Source organism: Megascapheus bottae, chromosome 25, assembly GCF_031878675.1.
Source record: "Megascapheus bottae isolate mThoBot1 chromosome 25, mThoBot2.hap1, whole genome shotgun sequence".
Lineage (NCBI taxonomy): Eukaryota > Metazoa > Chordata > Mammalia > Rodentia > Geomyidae > Megascapheus > Megascapheus bottae.
Genome location: NC_143533.1, coordinates 16178157 through 16190685, shown reverse-complemented (window position 1 = coordinate 16190685; position 12529 = coordinate 16178157). Strand labels below are relative to the sequence as shown.

At 43.3% G+C, this 12529-nt stretch overlaps 1 long non-coding RNA gene across 1 annotated transcript in view; it reads left to right on the top strand.

The window, feature by feature from the left end:
• The first annotated feature begins 503 nt into the window (after window positions 1–503).
• LOC150046456 (uncharacterized) overlaps window positions 504–12529 on the top strand; it is a 48060-nt gene continuing 36034 nt past the window's right edge. The window contains exons 1-3 of the long non-coding RNA XR_016539620.1: window positions 504–601; window positions 1521–1552; window positions 1986–2157. This is a non-coding gene — a long non-coding RNA (uncharacterized LOC150046456). The remainder of the gene's footprint in view (window positions 602–1520; window positions 1553–1985; window positions 2158–12529) is intronic.

Genomic DNA, 12529 nt, shown 5'->3' with positions numbered 1-12529 from the left:
CTCTCTGTCCATTCCTTTTCCCGCACTTCATGCCTATTTGATGAGGAGGGAAGGATTATTTGTGGAACCCAGCATTTTTCCCTCCAACATCTCCCCCTCCCCCTATGTTATCTTGATGTAATTAACCATCTCAGTGTTAGAAGTCATTTTATGGTCCTCTTGGTCAGGTAAATTCTAAATTATCTCTGTTAAAATGGGTCACAAGACATGACATTGCCTTTTCTATTAGCTTCTGGCCTTTCGCCAAGGCAGTGCACTATTTTGGGAGCTGAGCTTCTGGCAACATTTCCTGAGATTGTGGGTGGGAGAGTCCAAATGGAAGATAAGCAATAAGGGAAGTCTTCCTTCTCTGGCTTCACAGTGAAGTTCTATGGTAGAAGGCTTGATCATGAGGAAGGGAGGGTGTGGGGATGTTACAGACCTCAGGCCATTGTGATCAGCCAATGTTACTACTGGGAACTATGCTCTCAGGCTTTCCCTTAGGGCTCCCCATGGGTTTTCAAACATCTCTAAGAGTGGCTTGACCTCCCCAGGTCAAGCACATGGCCAAGAAGGGATAGAGGCTGGTGGTTCCAAGAAGCACCCTGATGCTTTGGGACAAGTATTATTTTCCCCATCTCTTATCTTGTTTCCTTACCTGTGGATAAAAAGGGTTGGGCAATATGGTCTCTGAGGTCCTGTGCAATTCTTCTGTGGCTTTATGGAATTTTCTAGGAATCAGTGGTGGTGTCCTGGAATATTTGCTTGAGCTTAAGGCAACGCCCAATATATTTTTAATTTTTTTGTTTATTTTTCTGTGTTGGTTGTGGGCCTTGAATTTGGGGCCTGGGTGCTGTCCCTGAGCATCTTGGTGTTCAAGGCTAGTGCTCAACGACTTGCTGTTTCTGGTTTGCCAGGGGTTGGTTTTGAACTGCAGTTCTCAGATGTCAGCTTCCTGAATAGCTAGAATTACAGGTGTGAGCTACCAGTGTTGAGTTCAACATGCTCTTTTTTTCATATATTTCTTATTGTAATTAATAGAAGGGTTACATTACATTTGCCAGATGGAAGGTCAACATGCTCTTTAAAGGCATGGTTGTATCTAATTTTGAGAATTCATCTTTCTAAGATATATTTGCTACTTTTTGTTTGTTGAGCGCTGAGAAATTCAGCATAAAATAACACATGGTGCTCCGAATGCAGAGATTATTTAAAATGTTATACTTTTTTTTGGGGGGGGGAACCTATATAACAAGCCGTTGGTATAGGCACTACATATGTGTTTTATAGAGATGATACAAGGAGGTGATTGAAAGCTTCTAAGAATAGTTATAGAAAATACATGCCAACATTTCTCTTCCCCTTTCTTCCTGTCTTTCTATTACCACATTCTACATTTACAAAGTTTGTAAATATTCAGTTATAATGCATGCGAATTATCCCAAAGGGTTTGCTATGTTTCCTAAGCATTATGGTTTCTCTGAAATCGATGGAAATTTGAGTTATGGCTGAAGACCTTTCCATATTCTTCATTCTCACAGGGCTTTGAAATGCCTGTCATGTGTTCTTTCAGGTAATGTAAGAGTTGATTTTTTTTTTTTTGGTAGTTAGGCTCTTTGTCAGAACTTTCATTTGAAATACATTCCTGTTTCTTACAGTTCAATTTTGTTTTTGCTTTGCCCGTCATTCCTGAAACTGGAGCATTTAAGGATGTGTTTCTTCATATTACTTCTATGAACCATTAATTTAAAAAAAATAATCTTTATGGGCTGGGAGTTTGGCCTAAGTGGTAGAGTGCTTCCCCAGCATGCATGAAGACCCGATTTCGAGTCCTCAGTACCACATATATAGAAAAGGTTGGAAGTGGTGCTGTGGCTCAAGTGGTAGAGCTGTAGGCCTTGAGAAAGCCCAAGGACAGTGCTTAAACCCTGATTTCAAGCTCCAGGACTGACATATGAGTTTTGTCATTCGATAAGCAGTTGATGACTACATCGTGTCTCCATCAGTGTCACCCCTTTCAACGCTGAGCCACTGTTTCTCTTCCTCCTGAACAACTCTTTGTCTCATACCTGGACTCCAAACCCAACACAACTCAACACCATGACGAGGGAATTGAGGAGCCCAGGCTCCAGGCAGGATGTGCAGGCTGATCAGAAGAAGGGGAGATTCCTAAGTGAGGTAATTGAGGGCAAGAAAGTGCTGAAAACCCTCTGCCCAGAAAGAGAAAGAAAGGGAACCGGAAGCCCGTGTTAGGGCCCAGGATGAGCGGGCCGGAAGTCCATGTGGGGCGGAGTATGGGGGGGGCCGGAAGCCCCTGTGGGGTGGTGGCTGAGGGGACCGGAAGTCCATGTGGGGCGGAGGATGAGGGGAGGGCCGGAAGTCCCTGTGGGACCGAGGATGAGGGGACTGGAAGCCCACACAGTAGAGAAGGGTGACAGAAGGCAAGTTGGCGCCTGAGTTGAAAGGGAAGGGACCGGAAGTGGTGGTGGCGTGTGAACAGGGTAACCGGAAGCTCGTGTTGGTACGCTGAGGGCGGTAGGAGTTCCCGGATGTGTGGACGAGGGAACCGAAGCTCCCGCTGTGTTGGAGGGAGTTAGAGCTTGTGCCAGGCCTCTGTATGAGGGAGCGGGAAGCCATGGTGGCCCTCAGCCCGGGAGAGCTGAGGAAACAGGGGAAGTCATAGACCCTAGGAGTAGGAAGCTGGACTGCAGGCTGAGGAAGGCTGGAAAGGGAGCCAGAATTCCAGAAAGAAACAGGTACTGAAGTTGAGGTGCTATTTTCCTTCCGTGTGTGTGTGTGTGTGTGTGTGTGTGTGTGTGTGTGTGTGTGCATGTGTGCATGTGCATGCATGTATGTGCATGTATGTGCATTCATGTGCATGGGGACATGTGTACCCCATTGCTAGGAGTTGAACTCAGGGCCTGGGATCTGTCCCTGAGCTTTTCTGCTCTAGGCTGAGTAACTAGAATTACAGCCATGTGTGCCCAGCTTTGTATGTCATTTCTTTTCAATTTTGCCAATCCTGGGGCTTGAACTCCGGGCCTGGGCACTGTCCTTGAGCTTTCTCAAGGCTAGTGCTTTACCACTTGAGCCACAGCACCACTTCTGGCTTTTTCTATGTATGTGGCACTGAGGACTTGATCCCACATCTTCATGTATGCTAGGTAAGCACTCTACCATAGGCCACACTCCTGGCCCTGTATGTCATTTCATTCACAGTCATTTACCTATTAATTTTTTCCCCATTTGTGCGGGTTGTTGTGAGGAATGGAGGACACTGGCAAATTTGAGCTTGGAAAGGACTCACACAACAGATACTAGAAGTGGGGAAAAGCATATTTGGGGTTAGGCAAATAGGAGGATCAACCTTCCTGCCGAAACTAGATGGGCGAGGATACCTTATAGCCAGCCTGCATGGAATTTCAGGGAGTACAATCATTGTAGCTGCCATATCCATCAGCCTTCCTATTGCTTTTGTGTCATAAATTCTGTGAACTTCTTGAAAACTTCCAAAGTTTCAAAAAATTGTGTTTCTTTGCCGCTGCTTTCACTAGAATAAGGGACCTACCACTGCCTATCTAATACATTGTGTACTTCCAGAACACCCTGATACCATCATGGGCTTCGATTGGCTTATGTTCTGGCTAGGTAGGAATGTTACTTTTCAGAGGCTGGACATACAATGTGAACAATTTCCAAAGGTGATGAACAAGGAAATGACATCACAACTCTATCTTAGGTACTTTTTGTTCTCAAGCATGCAAAGAAATATTCTGCAGGCAAGGAAAAATGAGAGAACAGATGATATACTTACTTGTACCTTGTTTCAGCTCTATCGTAGGGGGCCTGTATTAGTCTGTTTTCTATGACTATAACAATATCTGAGAGTGGATAGTTTGTAAAGGAAAGAAGGTTATTTTAGTTCCCAGTGTGGCAATGTGATGCCTGACTTCTAAGCGGCTCTGGATTACCTCATATCTTGGTAGATTGGTATTCATTCTGGCAAGAGCATCCATCAGAGGAAGAAATCACATGTTGAGACAGGAAGCTGGAGAACAATTTAGAGGTCAGTTTTGCTCTTTTCTGATAATGCACTTTCCTGAGAACTAACTAGGGCATAACTGTTCTCAGTTACCTGATTGTTTCCTACTAGGCTCTATTGTTAGATTCCTTTACCATACTAAGAACTTCACAGCACATTAATGTCCCGGGACCAAGCCATATCTAAACCATAGCCATGAGGGAAGCTAGCCTACTTTGCCATAGCAGGGGGTCAGTTCTTTGGACATCATTGTGTAGTAATGTCTAATGAAGAAAGCAAGATTTGGCTGAAACATAACTCAGATGTGTAATCTTGGCTCCTGAGGAGATAGAGATCTGGAGGATCACAGTTTGAGGCCAGCCTGGGCAAAAGATTAGCAAGAATTCATATCAGCCACTAAGCCGGATGTGGTGAGACATGGATGTAGTATCAGTTATACAGGAATCATAATTGAAGTTTGAAGCTGACTCTGGGTGTGGGGGGGATAATGCAAGATTATCTGAAAAATAAGTAGGAAAAGGGATGTGGTTGAAGTATACCAAGCAAGTGCAAGAATCTGAAGTTCAAAATCCCAGTGCTATCAGGAAAGAAGATCAGGATCAGTTATCAGGTTTAGCCTCTGGAAAAGATCTCCATCTTTCACCCTGCAGTGTGTGTCAGAGAGTGCGTGCGCGCACGTGTGTGTGTGTGTGTGTGTGTGTGTGTGTGTGTGTGTGTGTGTGTGTGTGTGTGTGTGCGCGCGTGCGCGCATGTGCAGAAAGGTTTGCTCCTGGGAAGGGCCATGCCTTAACGGCTTTAGGCTGTGTTACAGAATCCCTCACAGCTCTCCTTCCAAGTGTTGGAGGATATTCCAACCTAGAATAAAATCACTGAAGGACTGTGCTCTTGTACAAATTGCTGTAGAAATACTTTAAAGGACTTCAGCTTGCTTCTCTCAGCTCCAGGGGGGTAGAAGAAGACAAAAGAAAGTGTAACAGAACATGTGTGAGCCTTTATAGCAACTGAAAACATAGGCTGTCTGCCTCCAAAGACTAGATTACCTCTTAACAGAGGGAAGTAATTTCCACTTTGCTGTACAAGAAGAAATAAAACAATCATGGTCTGTCAGCTTCCTAGCATTGAGTTCTTTCAGGTGATTTGATATTCAGCAGTGCTTCTGTCGACAGAGGCTTAGCTAGGCTGAGCTACCTGCAAACCATTACAAAGTATCTCCCTAGGAGCACTGGAGGGAACTCTTCTGAAAGAATCTGCCTTAATCTATCAAGGTTAGAAAATTTTGTATACAGTGCTTGAATATTGAGGTTTCTGTAAGAGTGGCTTGGAAACATGGAGACAGAGGTACGTTTTCCAGACATGCCTTCTTCCCAGGGTCTTTTCCTTGTGTTTGGCTGGCTCCAGCTGCCCATTGGCTCTTCCATTCCCTCCATTGTCCAGCATCCTCCTGTTCTTCCACTTTGTCCGGGTGCAAGAGCCACATCTTCCTACTACAGTTCTTTTCTCTGAAAGCACTTGACCTTCAAGTTTCACAAACACTCTGCTTTCAAGTTGTGGAAGCAGAAGCACAGAGCATTAAAGTGATGTCTCGAGTTATTTGTGGTGCCACGGAAGGAGCGCTTCCTCAGAAAACACTTCTAAGAATTAGGAAGTCTAACACTACTTGAAGAGAACCACTAGAAGCGGTCAGTGTGGAGAGCGCTTCAGGATGAATTCAACGACCACTGTACAATGTAAGGTTTTAATTTTCTTTAAATTATACTTCAAAACCAGGGAGTTGTCTTAGAACCATTTATCCAGTGATGCAATTTTGGAGTGCTTATATCCTAGGCAATGCTTTTTTCTGGCTAGATAGTAAATATTTTACTTGACAAGCCTTTCATTCTTGGTTGCGTATTGGTAATACATAAGTGGATGGGTTTGGCTGTGTTTCAAAAATCTTTACAAACTAAGCGTACAGGCAGAAGTTTCCAACTCTTTAGGTTTGGAGGATTACAATAGTTGGTCTAATAATATCACTGTCTTTTAGCAACCTACATTTGAAAGTAAGTGCTTTCCTCTGAAAACAGTTAGTGGTGGGTATTGTGCCATGATAAAAGATCTAGCCACAGAATTTTCTATGAATTACCAAATATGTTCACTGGAAATCTAAAGACACGGATACTAAACATGCTTGTGATCAATTTACTTCACATAATGTGGGATTGAGAAGGAAGAAACATTTCTAAATTGACTGTGTAGATATAATTTAAAGGAATGCAAATGAAATAAAACACCATTGCTTGAGTTGACAGTTTTTACACTGTAGAAAGAGTGTTCAAGTGGGTTGAATTCTTGGCAGGCTGTGGAGAAAAGATCTCTAAAAGCTAAAATCTCAGAAAAATTTTGGTGTTGGCTCTGGGGTATCATTCAGATATTTTGTCCATTTTTGGTTGATTTTTGAATATGGTGAGGAATAAGCATAATCTGAAACAGGTATTCTGTCCTTAAAAGAATGCTATCAGGTGGTCTGGGAATGTGACTCATTGGTAGAGTGTTTGTCTAGCATCCATGAAGCCTTGGTTAGATTCATCAGTACCACATAAATAGAAAAATCTGGAAGCGGTGTAGCTCAAGTGGTAGAGTGCTAGCCTTGAGCAAAAGACACTCAGGGACAGTGCCCAAGCCCTGAATTGAAGCCCCAGGACTGGCAAAAAAAATGCTACCAGGGAAAAATGTTTTAAGAAAGTGAGGTAAATAGAATAGGGAAAAAAACAAGGAAAGAATTAAGAAATTACCTTTTGATGTGGGGTGGTGATGGCTCATGGCTAATGTAATCCTAGCTCCTTGGGAGTCTGAGATCAGAGGATCACGGTTTGAAGCCAGCCTGTGCAGGAAAGCCCATGAGACTCCTGTTCTCCATTAAAGTACTCCAGAAAAAGCCAGAAGTAGTGCTCTGGCTCAAGTGGTAGAGGTCTAGCCTGGAGCAAAAGAAGCTCAGGGATAACACTCAGGCCCAGAGTTCAAGTCCCAGAACTAGCAAAAAAAATAAAGGATTATTTTTTGGGGTTAATAGGGATGGAGAAACTTTTATTGTCAGCAGCTTTTCATTCACCAACTTTATGGAATCTCAACCTTATGGATTCCCTAAGTGGCTAACTCAAATGGTTATAAGGAAAAAAAAAAACCATTTGGGTCTCAGATAATCTTGGACCTCAAATGTTTTATTTGCTAAGTAAATACAGAAGAGCAGAAAGAAAAGACTTGGACAGTACCACATTTTTGGGCTTCGCAGAGTTGACTCAGAACCCTTGTCTTGTTTTTCTAGTGTTTTATACTGTCCCCAATTACCCACCTGAGTGCTGGTGCTTTAACTTCTAATGGATTAATTAATGCTCCTGGAGAGATGTGCTATGGAAACATGCTCTGAGCACGTTAAATGTTACATGAGTCCACCTCAGGCAGCTGACAGATGGTGATTTATTCCACAAAATATTGACATGTTCTGATGAAGTACTTTGTTACTGAGACATTTTGGCAGACCTAGTATTTCCATCTCTGCATAGCAGAAACATTTCCCCTGACATTCTTAAGTTATATTGCTTCTTGTGTAAGATAAGCATGTTTGTTAAAAGCTTTATTGAGGTATAATTTACATATAATAAAACTTTGGTAATTCTAAGTGATGAACAATTGGATATACTTTCTCCATCTTAGGACATAGAACAGCTCCATTACCCAGTTTACTCTTGTCTTTTTCTTGTCTCTTTCACCCTCACCCTAGACAACCACTGATCTGTGTTTCTATTAATATAGTTTTTAATTTTTTGGTCATGCTGTTTGAACTCAGTCTGGGCACTTCTTCTGAGCTTTTCTGCTCAAGGCTAGCACTCTACCACTTTGATCCATGGTGCTATTTCTGATTTTTCTGGTGATTAATTGGAGATAAGTGTCTCACAGACTTTCCTGAGTAGGCTAACTTTAAATCATGATCCTTAGCTCTCAGCCTTCTGAGTAGTTAGGATGACAGGTATGAGCCATAGATACCCAGCCAATATAGTTTTACTTTGTCTAGAACTTTCAATTCTGTTTTTAAAATAGAACACGTGAAGGGACAAATTCCCTGTTAACTGGTAAAATGTTAACATTAATCTCAGTCAAAAGCCAGCAGACATACAGGATTCAGTTTGCTTAAATGTCTTATGTCTGTTAAAACAAAGAATGATCCATTTGGTAGACATGGACTTCTACAATCAAAAATGCAATTCTTTCTTCAATCAGGTCCAGTAGATAGGTTATTTCCAGGAAAGTTTAGGTCAGAGAGACCTCAATTATTTGTATTTTTTTTGTGGATTTGTTTTTACATAATGAAAGTTGGAATATGAGGCACTGAATTCAAGCCCCAGTACCATTTTTTTTTTGGCCAGTTGTGGGGCCTAAACTCATGGCCTGAGCACTGTCATTGGACTTTTCTCAAGGCTAGATCTCTACCCTTGAGCCACAACACCACTTCCAGCTTTTTTTTCCCCTATGTTTGTTGAACCCGGGTCTTCGTGCATGCTAGGTAAGCACTCTACCACTAGACCAAACTCCCAAACTCCCTCTGTACCATTTTTTGCTAGTCCTGAGGCTTGAACTCAGGGCCTGAACACTGTCCTTGGGCTTTCTCAAGGCTAGTGCTCTACCACTTGAGCCACAGTGCTATTTCTGGCCTTTGCTGTGTATATGGTACCGAGGAATTGAACCTAGGGCTTCATGCATGGTAGACAAGACACTCTATTACTAGGCCATGCTCCCAGCCCCCCATTTTTTCATCGGTCATGGGGCTTGAGCTTTGGGCCTGGACATTATCCCTTAAGGGCATTGTCCTCAAGGCTAGTACTCTACCACTTGAGCCACAATGCTGTTTCCATCCCCATTTTTTTTTTTGCCAGTCCTGGGCCTTGAACTCAGTGCCTGAGCACTGTCGTTGGGCTTTCTCGAGGCGAGAGCTCTACCACTTGAACCACAGCACCACTTCCTGCTTTTTCTATGTATGTAGTGCTGAGGAATAGAACCTGGGTCTTTGTGCGTGCTAGGCAAGCACTCTACCACTAACTCCCTGCCCCCCCCCCTTTTTTTTTGCCAGTCCTGGGCTTGAGCTCAGGGCCTGAGCGCTGTTCTTGGACTTTGTCAAGGCTAGAGCTCTACCACTTGAGCCTCAGCACCACTTCTGGCTTTTTTGTATATACGTGGTTCCAAGGAATCGAACCCGGGTCTTTGTGCATGCTAGGCAAGCACTTTAACCACTAGGCCAAACTCCCGGCCCCCCCCCTTTTTTGTGAAGGAAAGAATTGTTCAAATTCCAGGGAATGATGGCCACAAGATCCTCTTCCTTTCTCATTCACTTGTTCTTTCATTATGCAGTCAACTTGCCTCATTCCCATTTTCTGTGAGCCTCTGTTATCTGGGGCAGGGTGTGTGCAATGGCAGGATGGATGGCAAGATTGAATGGATGATGTTCTATCTCACCTTCCCTATGGAAGCTAGTTTCTAGAGGGCCCTGGGTTTTCCTACTTTTGTCAAAGGCTTCTAATTCTCTTTTGGTTTTAAACTCCCAAGGATCTGTCTTTACCTAGTCTGTGTTCCAGTGATGAAATCCCATGAAAGTTTAAATCTTAACCCTCTCCTCCCCTCCTTTTTTTTTTTTTTTGCCCATCCTGGGGCTTGAATTTGGCCTGGGTGCTATCCCTGTTAAAGGTGAGCACTCTACCACTTTGAGCCACAGTGCCACTTCTCACTTTCTGGTGATTAATTGGAGATGAGTCTCAGGGACTTCAGTGCCCTGGCTGGCTTTAAACTGCGATCCTCAGATCTCAGCCTCTTGAGTAGCTAGGATTGTAGGTGTGAGCCACTGGTGCCCAGCTTCTTAACCATTTTTGAACATGGAAATTTTACCTGTCTTAATTTACCTCGACCAGATTGGGGTTGGGAGTGAGGCTGGGGAGAGTATGTTTGTGTGGATCTAGTGGATGAGGACAGAAAGGAACAGAATAGACTTACTACTCATGAACTAGGTAGGCATTGGGCATGGTGCTTTCATATTTGTTTGGAAAAAAATGTACCATTACTGAACACCTAGCATTGTCCTGGGATTGGTTTCCTTTTTTAAGATGAGGAAACAGGTGGCTCAGAAAAGTTAAGGGACTAGCCTGAAGCACAGAGTCAGTAAGTGATGACTCTTACTCTTTCTTAGTGGGCCTGGGATAGGAAAAGCTGTTGTAGAATCTGTAGGTGGTGGTGATGATAAAATGGGTTACTATGGAGTTCAAGAATTACAGGAAGGCTGGGTGCTGGTGTCTTATGCCTGTAATCCTAGCTACTCAGAAGGCTGAGATCTGCGGATTGCGGTTCAAAGCCAGCCTGGGCACTAAAGTCCGTGAAACTCTTATCTCCAATTAGCCACCAGAAAACTGGAAGTGGCTCTGAAACTCAAGGGGTAGAGTGCTAGCCTTGAGCTGAAGAGCTCAGGGACGACGCCCAGGCTCAGAGTTCAAGCTCACCACCGACCAAAAAAAATAAAATTACAGGAACTGTGGGAGGTGGGATGAACAGACTGCTAGCATAGTGCTTTTTACCTGTAACTTAGTGTTATATTATGCTGGGGCATAATACAAAGGAGTAAGATGGAAATGGGCAGGCTGGAAAAACTTTGTCATTGTCCTCATGCCTTCTTGGAGCATGGGTATGCTGAGAAGATAAAGGCAGCTTGATGAGACATTATTTCTGCTAATGACTCCATTCCCTGTTCCTCTGCTCTAGCACAGATTTTGGATAAGCAATAGGATATATATCATGGCTTCCAAGTGCTGGGCACTAATGTTGGCTTGCTTTTATGCATTTTCATATATTGATTTCTTTTGCCTTGTAGTTTAGAAAATATATCATCAGGCTCATGGAGGCTTCTGGCATTCTAGTGAGGATGCATGGGGGTGGGGCAGGTAGAAACAGCCATTCTCTTCTAAGAGACTCTTCCTCCCTCCCCCCCTCCCTGGTTTGTGTTGGTAGGAGATTAAGGACCTGGGAGAGAGACAAGCAAGATGCCAAGCATGCGAAGCTTAAGGAAGCATCCACTGGCGCATCATGCAAGTGTAGCATGATTCAAAGAATGATTTCTTCCTCAAATTTTGTCCTTATTTGCTTCACCTTTTTCCCTGCATTGCTGAGAATTTATAAATCATGGAAATGACTCTAAAAAGGCACACATTTCATTAACACGGGAAGATAGCCTCCAGCTCTTTACCCCATTGGCAAAACTGACCTGTTTCTGTTGTCACTGGTATGGAAAATAAACTGTAATCATCTGTCTTGGGTCCAATTTGAACATATTAGCTTTCCTGAGGGAGATGTCAGCAGGTAGAACCCACATGTCAGGGACTGGAGAGATAGCAGCTATGAAGCTAATTTGAAAATACTTCTCTGGTACTTAGCTGGGTGTGATTTTAATTCATTTTTTGTCCCTTGATAATCGTAAAGTGCTTTCAGGCTGTGAATATCCATTTTTGACCAGCATGCTTGTACTTTATCTGGGGACTGCATTTAATGGCCATGGTGGTGATGGGATGCGCAAGGGAATTGTGTAAGGCACAGATATTAGCTTTGTAGCGAGAAACATCATGGATACTTACCCACATGGCTCTTCTATACAATGAATTGTAGATCTGAGCATTTGTGTGTATTATTTATATACATATGTACACACCTAGCTGATATTTAAATGGTATTTTGGATCCAGCCACGTTTTTATTATATCACTTAGTTCCTGAAGTAGCCCAATGAAATTTATTGAAGCTTCTTGGAATAATGGAAAGAAAATGAAACGGTTCCAGCTTGTTTGAAATTCATCTTAGTTATTCAAGTAGCTGAGTGATCGTGCAGTTGGAGAAACTGAACCTGTCAAATGAGGAAGCTCGTGCCTACCCTTCCAGGGTGATTGGGAGGATTACGTAATACTTATTAGCACAGCACATAGTATATACTGGTATCTTGAGTGCTGTTGGTTCTTTCTCCCTACTCCCAAACTTGGCCCAGTGTCTTTTCTACTGTAGCCTATTTATCTCAGCCTTGGTAGTTCCACAGAGCTACCCACTTTTTGATAGTGTTGGTGAACAGACCACAGGAGGGAGAAAACTGGCCATCAGTTTTGTCAGTTTAGAGGGGCCATTTTATCAGTTACTCTTGTGCATAGTCAGGTGTGGTGACAGATGGTTTCTCTCAGCTAGTATTCTGTTTTGCAAGTAACCCTGGGTAAAGGGTAATAACTGAAAATTTTAGATCGAAACCTAGAGGGCCTGGTGGATTGGAGAAGCTAGCCAGGCCAGGTTGCTGGCCTGTTACACCCTCTGAGAAGTCTCTCCCTTTGATTTAGCAGCTGCTGCATTAGGCTCATTCAGGTGAGAGGCAAGTTGAGGTCATCCTGCCTCCTGCTGTCCCTTCCCAATTGGTGGCATTTCTCTGAGTGGACAGTCTCTGCTTTTTTTTCCTGACCCACTTCTT